The sequence below is a fragment of the Beta vulgaris genome, chromosome 1, assembly GCF_026745355.1.
Source record: "Beta vulgaris subsp. vulgaris cultivar EL10 chromosome 1, EL10.2, whole genome shotgun sequence".
Lineage (NCBI taxonomy): Eukaryota > Viridiplantae > Streptophyta > Magnoliopsida > Caryophyllales > Amaranthaceae > Beta > Beta vulgaris.
The window spans coordinates 40,127,211-40,148,213 of NC_079202.1; the positions used below are offsets into that span (position 1 = coordinate 40,127,211).

The 21,003-nt window shown below is 38.8% G+C and overlaps 1 non-coding gene across 1 annotated transcript; it reads right to left on the minus strand.

Moving 5' to 3' along the window:
* Positions 1–18,774: 18,774 nt before the first annotated feature.
* On the minus strand, positions 18,775–18,878 carry LOC125494479 (small nucleolar RNA R71). The gene has a single exon (XR_007270727.1). It is a non-coding gene; the product is annotated as a small nucleolar RNA R71 (small nucleolar RNA).
* Positions 18,879–21,003: the final 2,125 nt, after the last annotated feature.

Here is a 21,003-nt window from a genome sequence, read left to right on the forward strand (position 1 = left end):
ACAATATTACCATGATAAGTGATTGTAGGAGAAGAAGAAAATACAGAAAAACTTTACATGTTAAGATGAACTTTTGATGCTTGAAAGTTGTTATTTTTCTTCGAATAATTCTTCCTCTATAAATAGGTGCTACAACGGTCATAACACTTCAATTGGAAATCCAAGTTTTTCTTCAGCTAAAATGTAGGCACTCTTGATCCATGATCTTGTGCCATATATCTGACAATCTTAGCAACAATTATTTACCCCACTACCGTTTGTGGAAATATCTCGCAGGTTGTTGGTGATTGTTATGCGCTGCTTCCCACATTTGTAGCCATGTTGTATGCTTGCTTAGATCTAGGAATCATGGTGCTAAACTTGCTGCATTATTACCATGTTTTGTCCAATAGTTTCTAACCACCTTCCACTAGCCGTTGTGCGCTAACAACCACTAGGTGAAAAAAAGGAAGGGCTGCGTTTTCTTTAAATCGCAACCCTAAACTGCAGTCCTTTTAGTGAAGGGATGAGGTTAACAAGAAAACGCAGCCATTCATACTGTAAGGAGGGCTGCAGTTTTTGGGCTAACCGCAACCCTAAAAGTGAAAGGTTGCGCTTATCCCAAAAATCGCAGCCCTTCATACACGAAGGGCTGCGTTTTTGTGATAAGCGTATCCCTTCCCTTTCATTTTTTTTTATTCTAATTAATTGCGCGCATATTGTACAATATCCCCATTTCTATTTCCCTCCCTTAGACAAAATTTACGAGCGAAGTTGCACCACCTTTCTTGCGCGAACCCTACCTCCGCCACCACATTGACCCACCACGCACCAGTGCGCCACCACCATGCATCTGCACCACCTTGTAACACCCCGTAATTTTAACCCTTTATTTTTGGTATTTCTTTATTTTAAAATAGTATTTTACCTTTTCACAAAAATAAATAATTTATCATTTGAATTATTTTGGAACATGTTATGAAAATGTGTATATATATTTATATGTTGTGATATATTTATTTTAAGTTGTTAGATATTTATTTTAAGTTGTTATATTAGTTTCGTTATTTATTTGGGTGTTTAGAATCCGGTTTTGTCGCGTAGCATTTTTGTAATATTGTTGGACCGACTTGGATGATGAAATGTTACATTGCATGTGGCGTGTCATGCTAGCCAAAAGTTAGCAATTATGTTGTGGAGGATGAAGAGTTTTGGTGCGTGCTTATGAAGCTAACCTTTGAGTCTCTTGTAACTCCCTATTTAATACCCCATTAACCCACCTTTATAATCACCATTTGAACCTTTGCTTTATAAGGTTATTAATCAGTTGAGGCTGCTGCATTGTAACCCCCATTCTCGTCCAACCATTAGAGAGGAAGAGAACGAGTTCTTCTCTCTTCTCGGTTTTCGTCCATTTCTGCACACCCATTTTCTTTGCAACATATCTCCTTCGTTTCTTATCCGAATTGAGCGTGTGAGTAGTCAAAATCTATCTACTCGGAAATATCTTACTCGTGGTATAATTTGTTTTTGAAGAAAGAGGAAGACGCGACTGCAGTTTTCGTTGCAATCAGACGAGTCATCCGGTTTTTGTTCCTTGTCGCACCTTCACGAAAATAACCGTAGCCGGAGATCTAACCGTTGTATCGTCTTAAAATGTGGACAGAACATTGATAACACCTTGTTCTTTACTTTGACCAAAGCGATTGGGAATCCGAGCTTTTGATCACCGAAAATCATGATCGGAGCAGAGCAGTGCAAAATAAGAGTTTTCAACATTCAAGAAAAAGGTAACTAGCGTTATTCTAGTTCGATAGAGTATAGATATTGAACTTAGGTTATTAGAAATGCGTTAGAGAACGTAGTATCATGTTAGGTGGAACTTAGAAGATTGTATGGTTAAAGTTTCTGGTAGTTTCATAGTTGTTGATGTTGATTTGTGATTGGAAATACTACTACAAACTTGTTGTTAGCATTTGTCAAATTGTTGTTTCTCTTAGAATGTTGTGGTTGTGTTTTTGGGTTGAATTGCTTGCTTGTGTCTTGGACTCTTGGGTGTTATTGTGATGATTGATGGAGTTGTGTGTTGTGGTTATTGTCGTTGTTGTTGGTGTTGGAGTAGGTTGTTGTTATTATCATGGTTGTTGGTGTTGTTTTCATACCTTGGATTTCTACTATGATCATCTTGTTAAGTTTTGTTGATTAGTTGTATCCTTGTTGTTGTTGTGGTTAAATTGATTCATTGGTTCACTTGGGTTATCTTTGGATTTTGAGAAGTTGTCGTTGTTGATAAGATTTAGCCTCAAGTGAGGATGATTGGTGTTGTGTTAGGCATGTATGCTAAGTGTGTTAGAATAAGTTTTGGTTGATTTACTTGGATTGCGTCTTGGAATCTTAGTTGTCGTTGTTGTTATTGGTGAAGTATGGATGTTTATGGAAGTGCTTGGCGTGTGTGTCGATGTATCATTGAGGTTGGAGTAGGCGTGGGTGGCTGGTGCTAGCCTCGAAGGAGTTGTTGTGGGCGAACGAGAGAAGCTCGCAGGCCACGGCAGTGGGCTGCTCGCGACTCGCAAGCCTCGTCGCGACTCGCGACGGCTGGCTGTCGCGACCCGCGATGCTCGTCGCACCTCGCGACGAGGGGTCTGCCTCTTGAGTCGTGCTGTTGCGTTTTTGTTTCCTTTTGGTCTACAACTTGTGTACCTTTGCTTGAGTGGTCGTAGATATGTATACTAAGGGTGTTTGAGTATAGTTTGGTCGACTTAAGTGTTACATTAAGGGTATGTGCCCTATTTTGTTGGGTAGCCTATGGTTGTTTGGTTTGGAGTATGTTGAGGGCTTATGCTTTGTTGTGCATTCACACATTCGAACCTTGTTCGTTAGTGAATTCGATTTGCTTGTGTACCTTGTTGTGTATACCTATGAAAGTTGGATTAGATGGATTTTGTGTATACCTTGTCGTGTATACCTTGTGCTTGTAGAGTTGGATTGATCCTACGGACGGTATGGTCCTAGGAATTTGTGTTTGATTGACCCTATGAACGGTATGGTTCTAGGAATTTGCGTTAGTTGATTTTAAGAACGGTATGGTTCTAGATATATGTGATCCTAAGAACGGTATGGTTCTAGGAGTTTGTGTGATGATCCTAAGGGCGGCATGGTCCTAGGAGTTTGTGTTTAGTTATCCTAAGGGCGGTATGGTCCTAGGATTTGGTTACTTAACCTTGGGCGGTATGGTCCATTGGTTCACTACGGGTGGTATGATCCGTAAAATTTAGCTATTCAAAAAGGGCGGTATGGTTCCTCGAATATGCAACGTAGGCCTTGGGCGGTATGGTCCAATGAGTCTACTCACAGGCGGTATGGTCTGTTATGTTTGAGCTTGTGGACCGCATTTGTTGCATTTGTTGCAATGTTGACCGCATTTGTTGCATGGTTGTCGTTTGTACCTCGTAGTGAGTAACGGTCGGTTGCTTATGATAATTTGTACCTCATAGTGAGTACAACCGGTTGCTTATGAATATTGTACCTCGTACTGGGTACGGTATCTTGATAATGTGTTCTTTGATGTTGCTTCTAATTTCTTTTAAGTTCATTATCTGTTTCTATTAGAGCTGGGAGAACTGCTAGTTACTCCCACTGATTGTGGAAGTTGTTGTATATTTTGCAGGTTATGTTAATGGGTTTCTCCTTTGGTTTTGGGCTCGAGTTGAGTTGTGAGCATTAAAAAGCTAGGTGTTTTAGGCCTAGACTTTTAGTTAGTTGAAGAGTAAGTTTTCTCTTTTTGTTATTACTCTACTTAATTTAATTTTTTATACCTTTTTACTTATGTTGGTTTATCACTTAGTTATGTAATCACATTTCTTGTAATAGTGACATTCCCAAAAGACGATGTTTCCGCCATCGTCCTATTAATACTATTTTTATTTCTTTCGTTTCCGCTTTGAAATTCTGGGGTGTTACATTCTCTTCACTTGAAGAAGGGCTGCAGTTTAAGCCTAAAACGCAGCCCTTCGAGCTACGAAGGGTTGCGTTTTAGGATTTGAAGGGCTGCGGTTAAAAACAGCAACCCTTCTTTTCTATTGAAGGGCTGCTATGGAAAGGGATGCTGGCAAAAAACGCAGCCCTTAGGGCTCTTTTAACCGCAGCCCTTCCTTATTTTTCCACTAGTGAACCAACGAGTTTGTTGGGAAAATCTCGCACCACTTCCCTTATTTGTAGGCACAAATATATCAACCTATAATTCATAGCAAACAACAACAACAATAAGATCTAATAACCTTTCAAATCTTTTTATCCATAAGATTCCAAGTTACTAGAACTTTATTAAACATATCATATAATGAAAATTAAAAGTGTATAAAAATACCTCTCTACAAGATATATACAAATTAACTTGACAATATTTTTGTGATTTTATATTTTTCAAAATAAAATCTATACAAGACCTAAGTATTTGGCATCACCAGACATGGAATACAACAATATACTACTTCCCTTCCAAAAAAAAAAGGTTAGAATAATAGTAGTATTATATCCTCGTTAAATTTTGAATTCATTATGAAAAGCAAAAACATCCAGATAAAACATATACATGAATACATCGGAAAAATGGGAATAAACATTTAATGTCATTTACATACAAATCAAAAGTTAAAATTAACAATACAAATTTGTACAAAAAAAAAAAACTAACAATCCGAAATAAAATAGCAACCATATCAACACAAAAGCTAAACTAAATAATATTAATTTCAAGCAAGAAAAGATCGAACACAAATCAAATCAACCAAATCAAAAAGAAAAACTCACTAGCGCTACTTACAAAGATGGCGAATGGAGAAAGAATGCCCAGCAACAACGACAAGAAGAGAATGTCGGCGAGATGACGACGAACGTCCAAAATCACGACGATCTGACGTAAAGAGGAGAGACAAGAGAGTGGCGAAGGAGGTGAACTCCGGTAGTGAAAGAGAGTCGAAGGAGGTGCATAAACGACGAAGGTAGAGCAAACGAGTGAGAGAGAAAGAACGATTGAGGAGCAGCGGAGGACAATTAGGGGTGTGCATCGGTCCATCAACGGACCAAAGCGGAACCGGTCGGACTGGTGGATCGTTTTGAAAATTTTGTGGATCGGGACGGTCGGGACCAGAATATTTTGGTATAGTTCAGGTCCGGTTTAGTTTTGGATCTATTGGTTCGAAATCTGTATTTTTTTTTTAAAAAAAAGACGTTTTTGCTTAGATTTAAACATATTTATATATTGGATACACTAAAAATTTAAAAATTTTAAAAACAATATTCCAAAAGGGAATAAAGATTATGCATTAGTTTTATAACTTTCTTACTTTTGAACTTTATTTCACCCATAAAACTTTTTTTTTTACTAAAAGATCAGAACTTCTGGTTCGTCGGTCTAGTTCGAAAAATTCCGAGTTTGGACCACACTGGACCGGAACACACGGAATCGTAAACTCTAAATTTTTGGTGTGATTCGATTTTGTCAATTTCGGTTCGAATTCTTGTCCTGATCCAAAACTGCACACCCCTATGATGGAGTAAGAGAGTGAGAGAGAGAGAGAGAGAAAGAGAGAGAGAAGGGAAGAATGGATGAGGAGCAACGAAGGAGAGAGAGAGAGAGGGGGGGGGGGGATGACCGGGCAACAAAAAAACAACGACCATCACCATAAGAAATACCAACCCTAGCTAAACGCATTTTAATATTTATTAGTTAAATCGTCCTTTTTTGTTGTAGTTCGAAGAGAAATCGCAACAATATATTATATAAAAGAGTAATATTTTTAATCTATACAAATTTCGCAACTAGTGGTGTGCAGATTTGGACCAGAATGGACCTCCAGACCGGTCCATAAAAAATTGTGATTCTAGGTTTCTTGTTCGGTCGAGATTCGAAATTTAGCGGTCGGAACCGGTGGAGCGGAATTTATTATTTTTTTTTAGTAAAAAACAAGTTTAAGGGTTAAATTTTTTTAAAAGTTACAAGCTGAAATCCTATTATTTCTTGCATGTAGGATTGTTGTCTTCAGAATTATTAAATTTTAATGTATTGAATTTATAAATATGTTTAAATCTATGCAAGAAAATTTCGTTTTAAAATAATACAAATTTTGGTCCAATATGTCCAAAACCGAAACAAGCCAAAAATTCCAATCTCGATCCACATAATTTCTAGATTTGGGTCCAAGTGGTCTCGGTCCAGTCTAGTTCTGGACCGGTGCATATCACTAACCGCAAGAATAGATTATTTGAAAGCTTCTTTTTCCTCATATAGTCTATTATTAGATATAGCTAAAACCACAACAATTCAATAGCAATAATAGAGTTATTTTCTAGTGTTAAGAGCTAGTTGATTTTTTAATACTTATTTTTAATAGTAAAATCAATTCTTCAACAAAGAGCATATGACATCTACAAGGAATATCTTACACCAACAAAATACATAACATATTGAATCAAATATGAATTTCCTTTACCAAAGCTACATTCATTCAGTTGACCTTGCTATATGGAATATCTCTCGTGTAAATCACTTGAGCATGCAATTGTTTAGAGAAACGACCTAACAAGTATCAACTTAATATAGTGCAAGGACGGTTTCCATGTAATTCTTCCTAGTGTGTTCATTCAAAACAAAGATTTCATTGCGATCTCAGATAATTTTATACCTACAATCCAATTCATATCCATGGAGACAAAAGCAAAAATTAATTGATCATTGAAATAGGGCCAACCAGTCACTAGAGTCTAGAGTGTTATGTATTACTCTCTATTTCTCTAGACATTCCATCTCTATCGGCCAATATATATCAATGATCATGAAACATGTGGTGGTCCTCTTCGACCAACCATCTAAAAATACCAACAATTCTAGAACCTCACTCTTCAAGCTCTACCTCTTTTTACCATCTCAAAAGCTTATTATGTGATTTAGATTGATAATTATGAGCTAAATTATGGCTTTTAAGGAGAGGCAGCGGGTAATATTGTCTGCCACTAACACTTTGGATCCAATTATCTAAAGCATCTTCTCCGGTGCCTTTCAAAAATTCAATATGAAAAACCTCAGTTCCATTTATGGTAGTCCAAACACAAGACTCGACTAGCCGCCCTCATCCAAAATTGGCTTTTAGGCATATATCACATCATAGGACGACAAATGATTGCGTTGTAATGTCATTTTGCTGATTTGTTCTCCAAGGTTAGCACAACCATTCTCACTTATGTTAACTTGCATGAAATTATAGAGTGACACAAACATTCTCCAAGAATAAGAGAGTAATGTGTACTAAAGTACAAGAGAAAAAAAACATGAAAAAGAACACATGATAGAATGATATACTTTCAAGATAGGAAATTAGAGTATCATTCGCTAATTTAAAGTGCAATAATAACAAACTAGTATTTTGGCTCGAGTTAATTTCATGAAATAAATATGTTTATTATTTATAAATTTCATAATCTATTTGTTACTTTTCGTATTTTTTTGTCCAGTGTGAAATTGAAATATTGGTTGACGTGATAAGTAAAAAAGTAACTAAAAGGTTTGAGTTTGAAAATAACACCTTAAAAGGAATTGGTGAATAGAAATATGACATTAATAGTCTCTTGTTAGTATCATAATAGGAGTGTTAGAAATTTAAATACTTCTTAAAGTCTTTTTAAGCTAAATATATTTATTATAAGACTATAACATATTTTATTTGAAATATTAGACAATAAAGTTATAATTTATTGGTGGCTAAGATCTCACTTCTCATTTCAAAGGTTAGGTGTTTGATACCATGCAACTACACAATTTTTTTTTTTTATTGATGAGTACACATGGACAAAAAACATTTGCATTAAAAGTTTAAGTAGAGTGCCACGTGGCAAATATACTTCTTAGTAACACCTTTTAATATATTTGTATAGAAAATCTAAGTGAAAAAGGGAGGGTAAAGCTCATGATTTTTTTTTTGACAGAAGCTATATTTGAAAACTACATAACACAATTTAATGAAAGCAACGAAAAAAATTAGCTAAATCATGAGTCTGTTATACTTGGTGAGGAGGAACTTTGCGAATAGAGCAATGAGTGAAAGTGGAACCTAGTTGAAGGATATGATGAACAGTCCTATTGGATAATATTATATGTAAAGGGATAATATTATATCGTAAAGGGTAGAATGGTACTTTACTAGTCATAGGTCTGTAATATCAACACTATATATATTGAATGCCAGGTTAACCTATAGTAGGTTAACACACAATTATTCCCACACTTGTACATGGTATCAAGAGCCTAGGTTTTTCTCACAGAAAAACACAAAAAAAAACTTTGCAGTTTTTGGTTTTCACGCTACACGACAAACACAAACCCAAAAGCAAAGCACGTTTTTGTTCTTCTCAACCACCGATGACTGCGCCTGCTTCCTCCGCGCCGGTCACTGTTGCTTCTTCCTCGCCGGCGTCGATTTCCGGCGTCGCCTCGCCTTCGCCGGCCCGCAGCAACGTTGCCGCACCCTTTTTCCGGTGCCGCCTTCCCGCAGCCCTGGTTTGCTGCTGTACAGTCAGATCTGTACGCTGGGTCTTATTTCTCCCAGCCCCTTTACGCCGGAACGTCGCCTTCCTCTGGGTCGCGTGCCACCCCACGATTTCCGCCGGGTTTTGCAACATTTTTTCCGGCGACTTCAATTCCCGGCACCCACCCAGCCGTGTCTTCAAATATGACGCCTCCCACTCATGCCTCCTGTCGGCTCATCTTATCAGGCCTCCCCTTTCAGTCTTCCGACTTTATCGGCCCCTAACTTGACGAATCTGGTAACCATTACTCTCTCTTCCCCTGAAGATTATTTGTTATGGAAAACTCAAATTACTTGTTTATTACTTTCCCATAATCTGCTTGGTATGGTTGATGGTTCTGCTATAATTCCCCCTGCAACTATTATAGATGAACATGGTGTTTCGATTCCTAATAGTTCCTTCTATGAATATTTGCGTTTGGATCAGCAAATAAAATCCTGGATTTTTGCCACATTGTCTAGGGATGTTTTTGTGGATGTACATGATTTATCTACTTCGGTAGAAATTTGGACGCGTTTACAGACTAGATTTATGCATGCTAGTATGACTAGGTCTATGGAATTAAAGGGCCGTTTAACTCGTATTAAAAAGACTGCTTCCCAGACAATGGATGGGTATTTACGGGAAATTAAGGTGATAGCTGATTCCCTTGCTGCTATTCAGTGTCCTGTTTCGAATCAGGACTTAGTTCAGTACACCCTGTTTGGTCTGGATTTTGATTCTGATTATGCGCACATAGTTACCACTCTGCTGCATTATCCATTCCCCATTAGTTTTGATGATTTACGGCCTAAGTTGATTCTTCATGAGCAACGTTTATTACACTCTAAGGATGCATCTGATCCATCATCCCATCATGCCTTACTTGCCGTCAAATCTACTGGTACTGGTTCAATTTCCTCCTCCCAGAATAATTCTGGAGGGAGAAATCGGGGAAGGAATAACAGAAACAGAGGTGGTAATAATACTCGTGGGGGCAACAATGCTCGGGGTAATAATGGTGGGAATGGAGGAAACAATAATAATCGTGGCTCTGGAGGCAACAACAACAACAATGGTAATCGGGGACGATCAAATGATATAAGTAAATTTTCTAACTTGTCATCCTATAGTATGCCTTGCCTAGATTATATTACTAATAATTTGTCGTCTGCAGGGAGTAATTCATCAAATAGTAACAATGTTACCTCTACCCCTACTTCCGATACATGTGGTTTGTGTTGGTTTCTAAGCCACCAAGCTGCTCATTGTCCCCAGCGTTTCAATTCCAACTTTGTTCCCTCCTCCTCTGAAAGTGTCACTCGAGCCTTAGCTGCACTGTCTGTTGGTGGTGAAGCTAATGACTCAGTCTGGTACCCGGATTCGGGAGCTGCATCTCACATGACTCCTCAGGATGGTACGTTCTCTATCAAAACTCCTTATACTGGGTCTAGTTCTGTTGTAGTTGGTAATGGTACCTTACTCCCAATTAAAAGTACTGGAAATTTAACTTTAAAAACTGCAAGTCGTCCCTCCGTTTATCATCTGTCTGTCATGTCCCTAATTTAAAACATAATTTATTATCAGTTAACAAGTTGTGTCATGAAAATGATTGTGTTGTGAGTTTTGATAAAAATTATGTTTATGTTAAGGACTAGATAACAGGGGAAGTTCTGCTTCAGGGAACCAGTAAACAAGGTGTCTACCCTCTTCAGCCCAGCATTGTCCCTTCTGAGCCTTCAGTTCCTGCTTTCCTAGCCATTAAGGAGTCGGGTGACGTGTGGCATGCTCGCCTGGGTCATTCATCTTTTAGCATTATAGGAAGTTTATGTTCAAATAAATATATCACATGTACCTCTAAGTTTCATGATGATTGTGTAGGATGTAAGCTAGGAAAAATACACCGTTTACCTTTTGCTTCAGTTGAACATATTTCTACATATCCATTATATAAAATTCATAGTGATCTTTGGCAATCTCCTATTTTGTCAAATCATTTATTTCGATATTATGTTGTGTTTGTTGATGATTTTTCGCGCTATTCCTGGATTTATCCTTTACGTCGAAAATCGGAAGCTTATTCTAAATTCCTTATGTTTCAAAAGATGGTTGAAAATCTTTTTAATTGCAAAATTAAAATATTTCAAAGTGATGGAGGAAGGGAATTTGATAATTCTCCTCTTCTTCAACATTTTTCTGACAATGGTATTATTTTTGAAAAATCTTGTCCCCATACTCCAGCTCAAAACGGTGTTGCAGAACGCAAACATCGTCATATCATTGAAATGGCTCTTACTATGATTATTCATTCTGACTTTCATGCGGAATTTTGGGTTGATGCCTCATATACTGCCACTTACACTATCAATCGATTACCCAACTCGGTTTTAGGGGGTGTTTCTCCTTTTGAAAAATTATTTCATCGTCCTCCTTCCTATCAATTTTTGAAAACATTTGGATGTGAATGCTTTCCCTTGTTTCTGGACTCTAAAAATCACAAACTGCAACCTAAATCTAAAACTTGTGTTTTTATTGGATATGCATTGGAATATAAAGGGTATCGATGTTTTGATCCTACTACCAAGAAGGTCTACACTAGTCGTCATGTTCTTTTTCATGAAAATAAATTCCCATATCGTGCTTTGGTTGGTCCTCAGTCTCATGAGCCTTACACCTCACCCTTGCTTCTGTCTGTTGACTGGCCCCTCACCAATGTGGCCCGTGAGCATCCCTCGGTTGCCGTGTCTAGACCTGTAGTCGTCCCTGCTGCCTCATCGACTCCTGAGTCCCATCCGTCCTCTCCCTCGCCCTCCTCCCCAGCGTCTGCCCGTGTCGAGGCCACAACAGCTTCTGTCCCGACCTCGCCTGCTGGGCGCCCAGCAAGCACTCGGTCCAGCGCTGGTCTGCCACCCGTGTCCCCCGGGTCGTCACCCTCCTCGCCTAGTCTGTCTCCCACACCCTCCTCGCCTAGTCCGTCTCCCGTTGTTGCCAATCACCATCCCATGGTTACTCGTCTTAAAGTTGGAGTGTCTAAACCACGTGTCTTAATGAACTTAAACACTGAAATTGTTGCGTCTGAACCTACTAATTTCAAACAAGCTTCTAAAGATTCACGTTGGCGTCAAGCTATGTTAGATGAATATAATGCTTTGATTAAAAATGACACATGGGAGTTGGTACCTCGCAACTATGATAAGAATCTACTTGGTTGTAAGTGGGTTTACAAGATTAAATATCATTCTGACGGTTCTGTGGAGCGGTTCAAAGCCAGACTTGTTGTTTTTGGCAATCACCAGCAGGCAGGTATTGATTACTTTGAAACCTTTAGTCCTGTTGTTAAACCTACTACTGTTCGCCTGGTTCTTACTATTGCTGTTTCTCTAAAATGGTCTATTCGTCAGTTAGATGTCAAAAATGCGTTTCTTCATGGTTTTCTTAATGAAGAGGTTTATATGCGTCAACCTCCGGGTTTTATTCATCCATCTAAACCTACACATATTTGTCGTCTCCGTAAGTCCATTTATGGTTTGAAACAGGCTCCTAGAGCTTGGTTCTCCAGGTTTAGCAACTTTCTTTTATCTATTGGTTTCAAGTGCAGCAGTTGTGACACTTCTATGTTTACTCTGAAATATAGTGATCATCTCATTATTCTTCTCTTATATGTTGATGACATTGTCCTTACTGGTAGTAGTCCTCCTCTTGTTGCCAAATTGATTTCTGTTCTTTCTTCTCAGTTTGCTGTGAAGGATTTAGGGGATCTTCATTATTTCTTAGGTGTGCAGGTTGTGCGTACTCTCTCTGGTTTATTTTTGTCTCAACATAAGTATGTCTCTGATTTACTACGTAAATTCCATCTTCATACTGTTAAACCAGTTACCACTCTTGTTGTCTCTAGAGTAACATTGTCTCTGCTTAATGGAGAACTTCTTGCTGATCCCACAGATTATCGTAGTATGGTTGGTGCATTGCAATACTTAACTATGACTCTTCCTGATATTGCTTATGCTGTTAATATGGTGTCTCAGTTTATGCATGCTCCTCGTACTACTCACCTTCATGATGTGAAAAGAATTTTCAGATATCTGCAGGGCACTTTGGATTATGGATTATATTTATATAGCAGCAGTTCTCCTACTGTGGTTATTGCCTATTCTGATGCAGATTGGGCAGGATGTCCTGACACACGGCGTTCTACTACTGGATATGCTGTTTTTCTTGGGAAGAATTTAATTTCCTAGCGTTCTAAAAAGCAACCTACTGTTTCCAAATCCTCCACTGAAGCTGAATACAGGGCAGTTGCCTACACAGCTGCAGAAACTATTTGGCTCAAGTAACTTCTTGCTGACATTGGCCATTTTCTCCGTCGTCCTGTGATTGTCTATTGCGACAATGTCTCTGCTACTTATCTCACTGCTAATCCAGTTCATCATGATCGTAGCAAACATATCGATGTTGACTATCACTTTGTTCGAGAAATGGTTGCCAAGGGAGGTCTTATTGTTCGACATGTTCCTACTCAGTCTCAGGTTGCAGACATTTTTACTAAAGGCCTACCTACTGACTTATTTACTAAACATCGTACCAATCTATCCGTTGTTTCACCCCGTAAAGATTGAGGGGGTGTATTGGATAATATTATATGTAAAGGGATAATATTATATCGTAAAGGGTAGAATGGTACTTTACTAGTCATAGGTCTGTAATATCAACACTATATATATTGAATGCCAGGTTCACCTACAGTAGGTTAACGCACAATTATTCCCACACTTGTACAAGTCCATCGCTTCAAAATATTTGATTTTCCTTTCATTTTGATAAGTTGAATAAAAGCCATAGAAACGATGAGCAATTGACCAGAAGAAAAACCTTGGTCATTAGCTCATTGCAGACAATGCAAAGATGCGACTAATTCTGCTTGTAAATTAAGCTAACTTGGCTATAAAATGAGAGCCACCACAGAATTGTTTAACCTCGGAGGACTGAGGAGCAATTCAACGAGCTCCAGCTAAGGATGGACATGGGTCGGATCTGAGCGGGTCCAGCTATACCCAGACTTAGACCCGTACATTTTGATGTTGACCGACCCGTACGTATTGTGACCAAGATGCGCCCCAGACCCATAGGGTCTAGAAAATCTGGACCCTTACCTAGTCCCAATGGGTCTCAAACTTGTTAAAAGTTTGCATTATTTTTTGAACGCCTTTCTTTTTCGCCTATTTTTTTAGTTATTAAAACGATGAAATACAAGCATAATAGTCTAATAGTTCTACAACACATTTCAAATTAAAATATCCACAACAAGTTGGCTTAGTTCTGGTCGGCAATGGATAAAATGACAAGTTTAATAATCAAAGACTTGACGTAATGGTGTTGAAAAACTAAAAATTCATATATTAAGGTAAAAAGTTTTTATTACTCTTTAAATATTTATTATTATTATCATTGTACATATATATAAACGAACATGGGTATGTGGGACAGGGGAGAAATATATTAGACCCAGACTCAAATCCGTTTTATACACCCAAACCTAGATCCGATCAAGATTCAATGGGTCTCAAAATTCTACACCAAGACCCTTAAAAATGGGTCGGGTCCAACCGATTTTGGACCAGATTCTGGGTCCATTCCAATCCTTAGCTCCATCTCTTGTCCCAAGAACCATCTATGTGAAATATAGTAACAGCCATACAAGGGTTATTTTTATTATTTATTTTTTAATAGCAAACAATACAAACTAACCAAATCAATTACCCCTAGCCTCGGCCCTAGCCTGCACAGCGAGGCTATGAGCACCATCAACTAAAGACCTATGAACCTTAACAACACTGAGATACTCTAGTTGCGAAGCTTTGGAAATGATATTTCTTGCGGCATGTTGATGAGCTACTTCCGCTAGACTTCAAATAGTCAGTGCCTCGACCGCTCGCTTGGAATCCGTCCATACAACAACATTCTTCAATTTTGTTATCGCCACATTTAGACCTTGTGGAATTGTTTGCAACTCTGCATGAGTAGCATCCATGGCAAAAACCTTTACATTTAGGACGAGTTTCTTTTGACGTGGACATATTTGTTCAAAATTTATAATCATCCAGCATTTAGGACGAGTTTCTTCTGACTTGGACATATTTGTTCAAGATCTATAATCATCCAGCTTTTAGGACGAGTTCCTTTTGACTTGGACATATTTGTTCAAGATTTATTGTCGTTCAGCGTTTAGGACAAGTTCCTTTTGACTTGGAAATATTTGTTCAAGATCAATAATCGTCCAAATTTAAGACGAGTTCTTTTTAGCTAGCATATTTATTAAAGATCTTAATCGTCCATCATCACAGATGGTAGATATCGCAATTGTTCAATAATTAGTCTAAAGATGAGTATTGTTAGACAAACTAAGTTGGACGAAAGCAGTTCTATAACAAAATGTTTTTTCATAAGATGAAGAATTCATTGCCAAGAATAAGGCAAGGTTACAAACTAATCTAAAACGCAAAAAAAGAAGACCAAGCTACATGGATGGTGATCGGCCAAGATAAAACAACACTAGCCTAAGACTCGGTATTCTACTCAGCTGGGGGTGTATCTTTGCCGTGGGCCGGATCCTCAGGGACTTGTGGGCTGTCCAATAGACCTTCAGGCTTGTCTTCATCATCTTCCTCTTCTTCGTCAGAATCGTAGAAGGTAGGGGGAGTCTGATCAGCTAGTTAGACCCCTATACACTTCGTGCTGCAAAAGCAGGCGATGCTTGAAACGACAGACGTCCTCCAGCTCGGCCATCATTTCGAAAGCCTTTAAGGCCCAACCTTTGGAGGTTTCGACAACGTCAATCAGGGACTCTTTTTGCATTAGAAAAAGCTTGGTATTCCTCCACCCTCAGACGAGAATTATTCTCACTTAGCGTGAGGTTATTTTTTCTTAGCTTAGCAGCAGCCATGATCGCAATATTCTTCTCCCCCTTCATATCGCTGGACACTATTTTCATGGCTAGCTTCCAGTCAGCTTTTTCCTTTAGCAGCTCATTTATTTTAATGAGATACTGTTGGTTGCCAGACGAATCACCTAAGCCTCCTAGGTTTACGATGAAGAGTTTTTAGCTTCTCACAATCATGAATGACCTTATCCCCGACCATTGTAGGGTGGTGGACGAGCTGTTTGTTGTTTTTTATCAGCTCCCTCACCCTGTCTTCAATGATCTTGATGTTTTCAAAGAGCTATATGGACAAAGAAGAAAAGCAAAAACAGTTAATGATGTCAAAAGCATAAAAAAGTTTAGTTAATGTAAAAAACTAAAACAACAAAGCTAAGAGATTTACCTCGGCAGCAAGTTGGGACATGTATCCAACTTGACTAGACGAGGCCCCCCCTTAAGCCTTTGATGTAGGATTAAGGTTAGCATTTGAAGAGCTCCTGCTTGAGCTTATCCCTCTTAGCCCTAGATGTCTTGGCAAATGCCTGGGAGGACTCATCGTCTGAGTCTGCAATCAAGCAACATGCTCTGCAAAGGGTCCTTTGCCCTTATCTGAAAAGGTGGAGGGGTCAGTTCTCTTGATGAGAAAAACGACTGCAAGTAGGTTAGACGGACTCATCAGACGTCCACCAACTTGCAGCGTTCGAACCACAATTGAGTAGTATGACTCACCCGAAGATAAGATCGCAGATTTATAGGCTGGGAGTATTTGAGCCACCATGATAAACTGGCCCGCTCAAGGCCGATCCTTCCTTGAGTGCCGCGTCTGGCTAAATCTCTATAGCCCTAGCCACTTATGGAAGGACGTCCGTCTTCACAGCCGTGTGATGTTATGATTTAATATAGAGTTTTCCCCCCTACTTATAAGCTAAAAGGGATGCTTATGGTGGTCTTAGGAGCCATTTTGTACTAACTTTCTTCATCTAGTTGTGGTTGTTGTTTTGTGTCGAATTGCAGGTTTTAGGGAACTATTCCCTATTTTTTATCTCTTATATGACTGCTACACTGGATTGGAGTGGTTTGATGCTGAGTCCCGACGTCCCGAGGACACTTTCCGAGACCCTTGAGCAAAAGAAGAGCTGAAGACTTGGCACTTGGAGCCAAATGAGAAAAAGAGATCAGGCCCGATCCAATCGGGCTTTCTAGCCTGATCGGGCGCCCAAGAGACACAATTAACCTTGTTCCGGGCTTGATCGAGTGTTCACGCCCTGCCGTAGATTGTTGTTGATGCCCTATTGGGGGGTTTGGCCGATAGAGCTGTTGATGCGCACTTAGATAGAGTAACAGGCGGCCCGATGACATCGCACGGCTCGGCCTGATTGCATTGGGCGCCTTTGATATTTGGGCTGCTGCAAATTTAATAAGCCCGATGTTGGCGGGCATACTTAGCGCGATCGGGTGGTGACCCGACACACGCTTTTTAATGAATTCTGGGCTGCTTTTTAAGACTTTTTCCTTTTTTTTAGGGTTGTATAAATAGCAAAATTAGAATTTCTATTATTCATCTTGGTTTTCACATTAGTTTTCATATTTTTCTCTAGAGAGTGATTTAAGAACCCTAGTTTATTACTTTTTGCTTTCAATTCAAGATCAAACCTTTGGATTATTGACAAGTTTAATACAATTCTTCAATTTGGTGATCTTTCTTTATTACTTTCTCTATTGTTGATTAGATTACTTTCTTAGTTATTTGCAATGTTTCAAAGTATGAATTTTATATTGATTTTGTTTTTGGTTTCATAATTATGAGTGAGTAGTTCTATTTCTAGGATTGTGGGGATCTATGTATGCAATGAGGGATTGAGAGATTAGTCTAATTGCCTTGTATTTCAATTTTTTCCTGTGGTTGAATCATTCATGCTAGATTTATAAGTTAGGTCTGATTTATATTTCTAATATTGCAATACTGAATATGCTTTGAGAGGAGAGATACCGTATAGGCTTTCAAACATTAGGCAAAGTGACCCTTATCCATGCGGGAGCGGCTAGATGATCGTGGAGGGAGGTAATGTTCGAGAGAAATTACATGTGCCCTAGATAATTGGACTTATTAGGTGGTTATTATTCGTCCATGATTTCCCAAATTGTATGCATAGTGACCGCACCAAACCAAAACCCAAACTGTTTTTTCGCGGTTTGGGTTGGTTTTGCGGTTTTAAAATTGTGGTTTGGGTTATGATTTCAAGCAAACCGCGGTTTGCGATTTGGGTTGGGTTTTAATTTTTGTAAACCAAAACCGCACCGCAAACTGCAATTTTATATGTTTCGTTTTTTTTAAAAAACGTGATAAATTTGACAAGATGGTATACAAGTATAAAACTGAAAAAAGAAGTTTGAGGTAAAGAACTTCAACATTTTTCATAAATCATTATTTAAGTTTAATTATGAAGTCAACTTCATATCTATTTGGACTCTTATTAACAATTTTATTTACTCTTAGATTACAAAATTAATGTCGCGGAGAAAAAAATGGTTAAACCGCAAACCAAACCGTTTTGCGCGGTTCGGTTTGGGTTGGTTTGGGGAAAAGTGCAGCGCGGTTTGGGTTGGAAAAATATCAAACCCTATATTTGCGGTTTGGGTTGGGTTACATCCCAAACCTCACCAATCCAAACTGCGAACACCCCTAATTACTCTAAAGTCTACTCTGAAGAACACCTGTTTTGTGGAGCATCTCATGTTTGTTTTAGTATTTTTGGTGTATGAACAGGAAATTGAAATCTCCAAATCTCATTCCATTTCATTCGAAGATTGAAGAGACTGCTAGTAGACTCAGAAAGAAAACTAAGCAAGCAAAGTTGTCTACAGGGACACCCTCCCAAAAGACACCTTCTCCACCATCTTCACCACAACAAGAATTCCCCATCTCACCTATTACTCTCAAAATGGGTGAGAATGTTACACGAACCTTCAGAGACTATGCACAACCATCTCCTGATAATGTCCTCACTAGGGTATGGATGCCCAATCGCTGCTACGAATTTGAGATCAATTCTCATGTTCTGAATATGGTTTAGAATAATCAGTTTGTTGGGTTACCATTTGAAGACCCAAGTCAGCACCTACAACGGTTTTTACAATGTTCTTCTACTCAGAAACAAGCTCGTGTTACTGCTGATGAGATAAAACTCATCTTGTTTGGCTTCTCTTAGCGCGATAAATCTCTATTTTGGTATAATAAGCTGCCTTCCACCATCATCACCTGGACATAACTATCAAAGATTTTTCTCATCAAGTGGTACCCTTACCAAAAGACTGCAGATATACGACATGCCATAGTCACTTTCACCCAAGACGATGGTGAGTCCTTCTATGAAGCTTGGGAGAGGTTCAAGGATCTACAACGTCTTCGTCCTCCTCATGGTTTGACCAGTGGTATTTAGGTCAGATTTTACACTAGATTTGATGTAGATACAAGGCGGGTAATTAATGGAGCATCCGGTGGGTTCTTCATGGATAAGGCCATCGATGAAAAGTATGAACTTGTGGAAACTAGCATCTAATCAAGCATATATTATTCGTTCCTCTATGAAAAAGGGAAGTAAACATGATGTTGAGGCCATTTCCTTACTTTTTGGGCAATCTCTAACTCATAAGATCGATTCCTTGAAGTTAGGTAATGACTCCTTCCACATGAGTGTTAATGCGATGGTCAGTGCTTCTAACTACAATGCTATCACTTGTGATGCTTGTGTGATACCTGGGCACAACTCTCAAGAGTGTCCCGCACTCCTATCTTCTAATGTAGGGGGTAACTGTGAGGTAGTTAATGCTTTTCAGTCAACCCATGCATCCATTTAACCCATATTCTAACACTTACAATCCAGGGTTGAGAAACCATCCAAATCTTTCATCTAGGAGCAATAATATGTTGAATCCTCAACCTCAAAAACCATATGTGCCTCAAAATTAGGTTCAACATTATTAAGCTCAACAACAAGCTTCTCCTGGCTTCTAGAGAAATCAAGCTCCTTAACAACCTGCTCCTATTGCCGACCGAACCATGAAAGAGTTGAAGAACAGGATGTTTCAGATGCAGAAGGGTTTTAATGCTTTTCAAGCCAAAACAAAATCTCAACTGGAAAATTTGGGTACGGTTAACAAGATGTTGGAGACTCAACTAGCTCAGTTGGCTAGTTCTTCTGCTAGTAGGCCACCTAGGTATCTTAGAGGACGTCCCTGTGAGGGTAGGTAAAATTTTTATTCCTTTGGATTTTGTTGTGCTTGGCATGGAAGAGGATACTCAAATCCCAATCATTTTAGGGAGACCATTCCTTCATACTGCTGGAGCTGTCATAGATGTTAAGAATGAAAAACTGACTTTTGACTGTGGGAGATGACAAGGTGACTTTTAGTTTTACCAATGCTTTGAAAACTCCCATGCTAGAGGAAGCCTGCTATAGAATATATGTCATTGATGTGCTAGTTAATGATGACATGCCTCGATCTCTTCTGCGAGATCCTTTGGAGGCTTTGATTTGTTTTACATCTTACATAGGTGATGGTAGTCCCTTGAGTACTGAAGTGGATGAATGGGAAGCAGCTCTTACTTGTGTAGAGCTTAACAGTATTACCACTTACGAGGAGGAACGGTTAGTATGTGCTACTCAACCGGTAGAGGTAAAGAAACCTAAACTGAAACCCCTCCTCCCTTATCTGAGATATGGTTTTCTGGATGAATTAGAAAGTTTTCCTATGATTGTTAGTGCTTCACTAAATGATGTTCAAACGTCTTAACTTTTGTCTGTTTTGAGAAAACATAAAAAGGCCATTGGATATAGTATTTATGATTTGAAAGGTATAAGCCCTTATTTTGCATGCATAAAATTTATCTAAAGGATGATCATCGTCCTAATATACAAGGTCAACGTCATTCGAATCCCAATATGCAAGAAGTGGTCAAGAAAGAGGTTATGAAATTGCTTGATGCTGGGATCATCTACTCCATTTCTGATTCTAAGTGGGTGAGTTGAGTTCAAGTGGTTCCTAAAGAGGGAGGCACTATCGTGGTTAAAAATGAAAAGAATGAATTAATTGCTACAAGAGTAGTCACTGGTTGGCGTATGTGTATTGACTATAGGAATTTAAATGTTGCCACCAAGAAAGACCACTTTCACCCTCCTATTCGTTGATCAGATGTTGGAAAGCCTAGCTTGTCACTCTTATTTTTGTTATCTAGATGGTTATTCCAGTTTCTTCCAAATATCTATCCATCCAGACGACCAGGAGAAGACCACCTTTACATGTCCTTATGGTACCTTTGCCTATCGAAGGATGCCATTTGGACTATGCAATGCCCCCGCTACTTTCCAACGTTGTATGATGGCCATCTTTTATGAGTTTATTGAGTTCATTATGGAAGTGTTTATGGATGACTTTAGCATGTATGGAATTTATTTTGATGCATGTTTGATAAATTTGGCTAAAGTTTTGAAAGGATGTGAAGATATCAACCTTGTACTGAACTGGGAGAAGTGCCACTTCATGGTTTT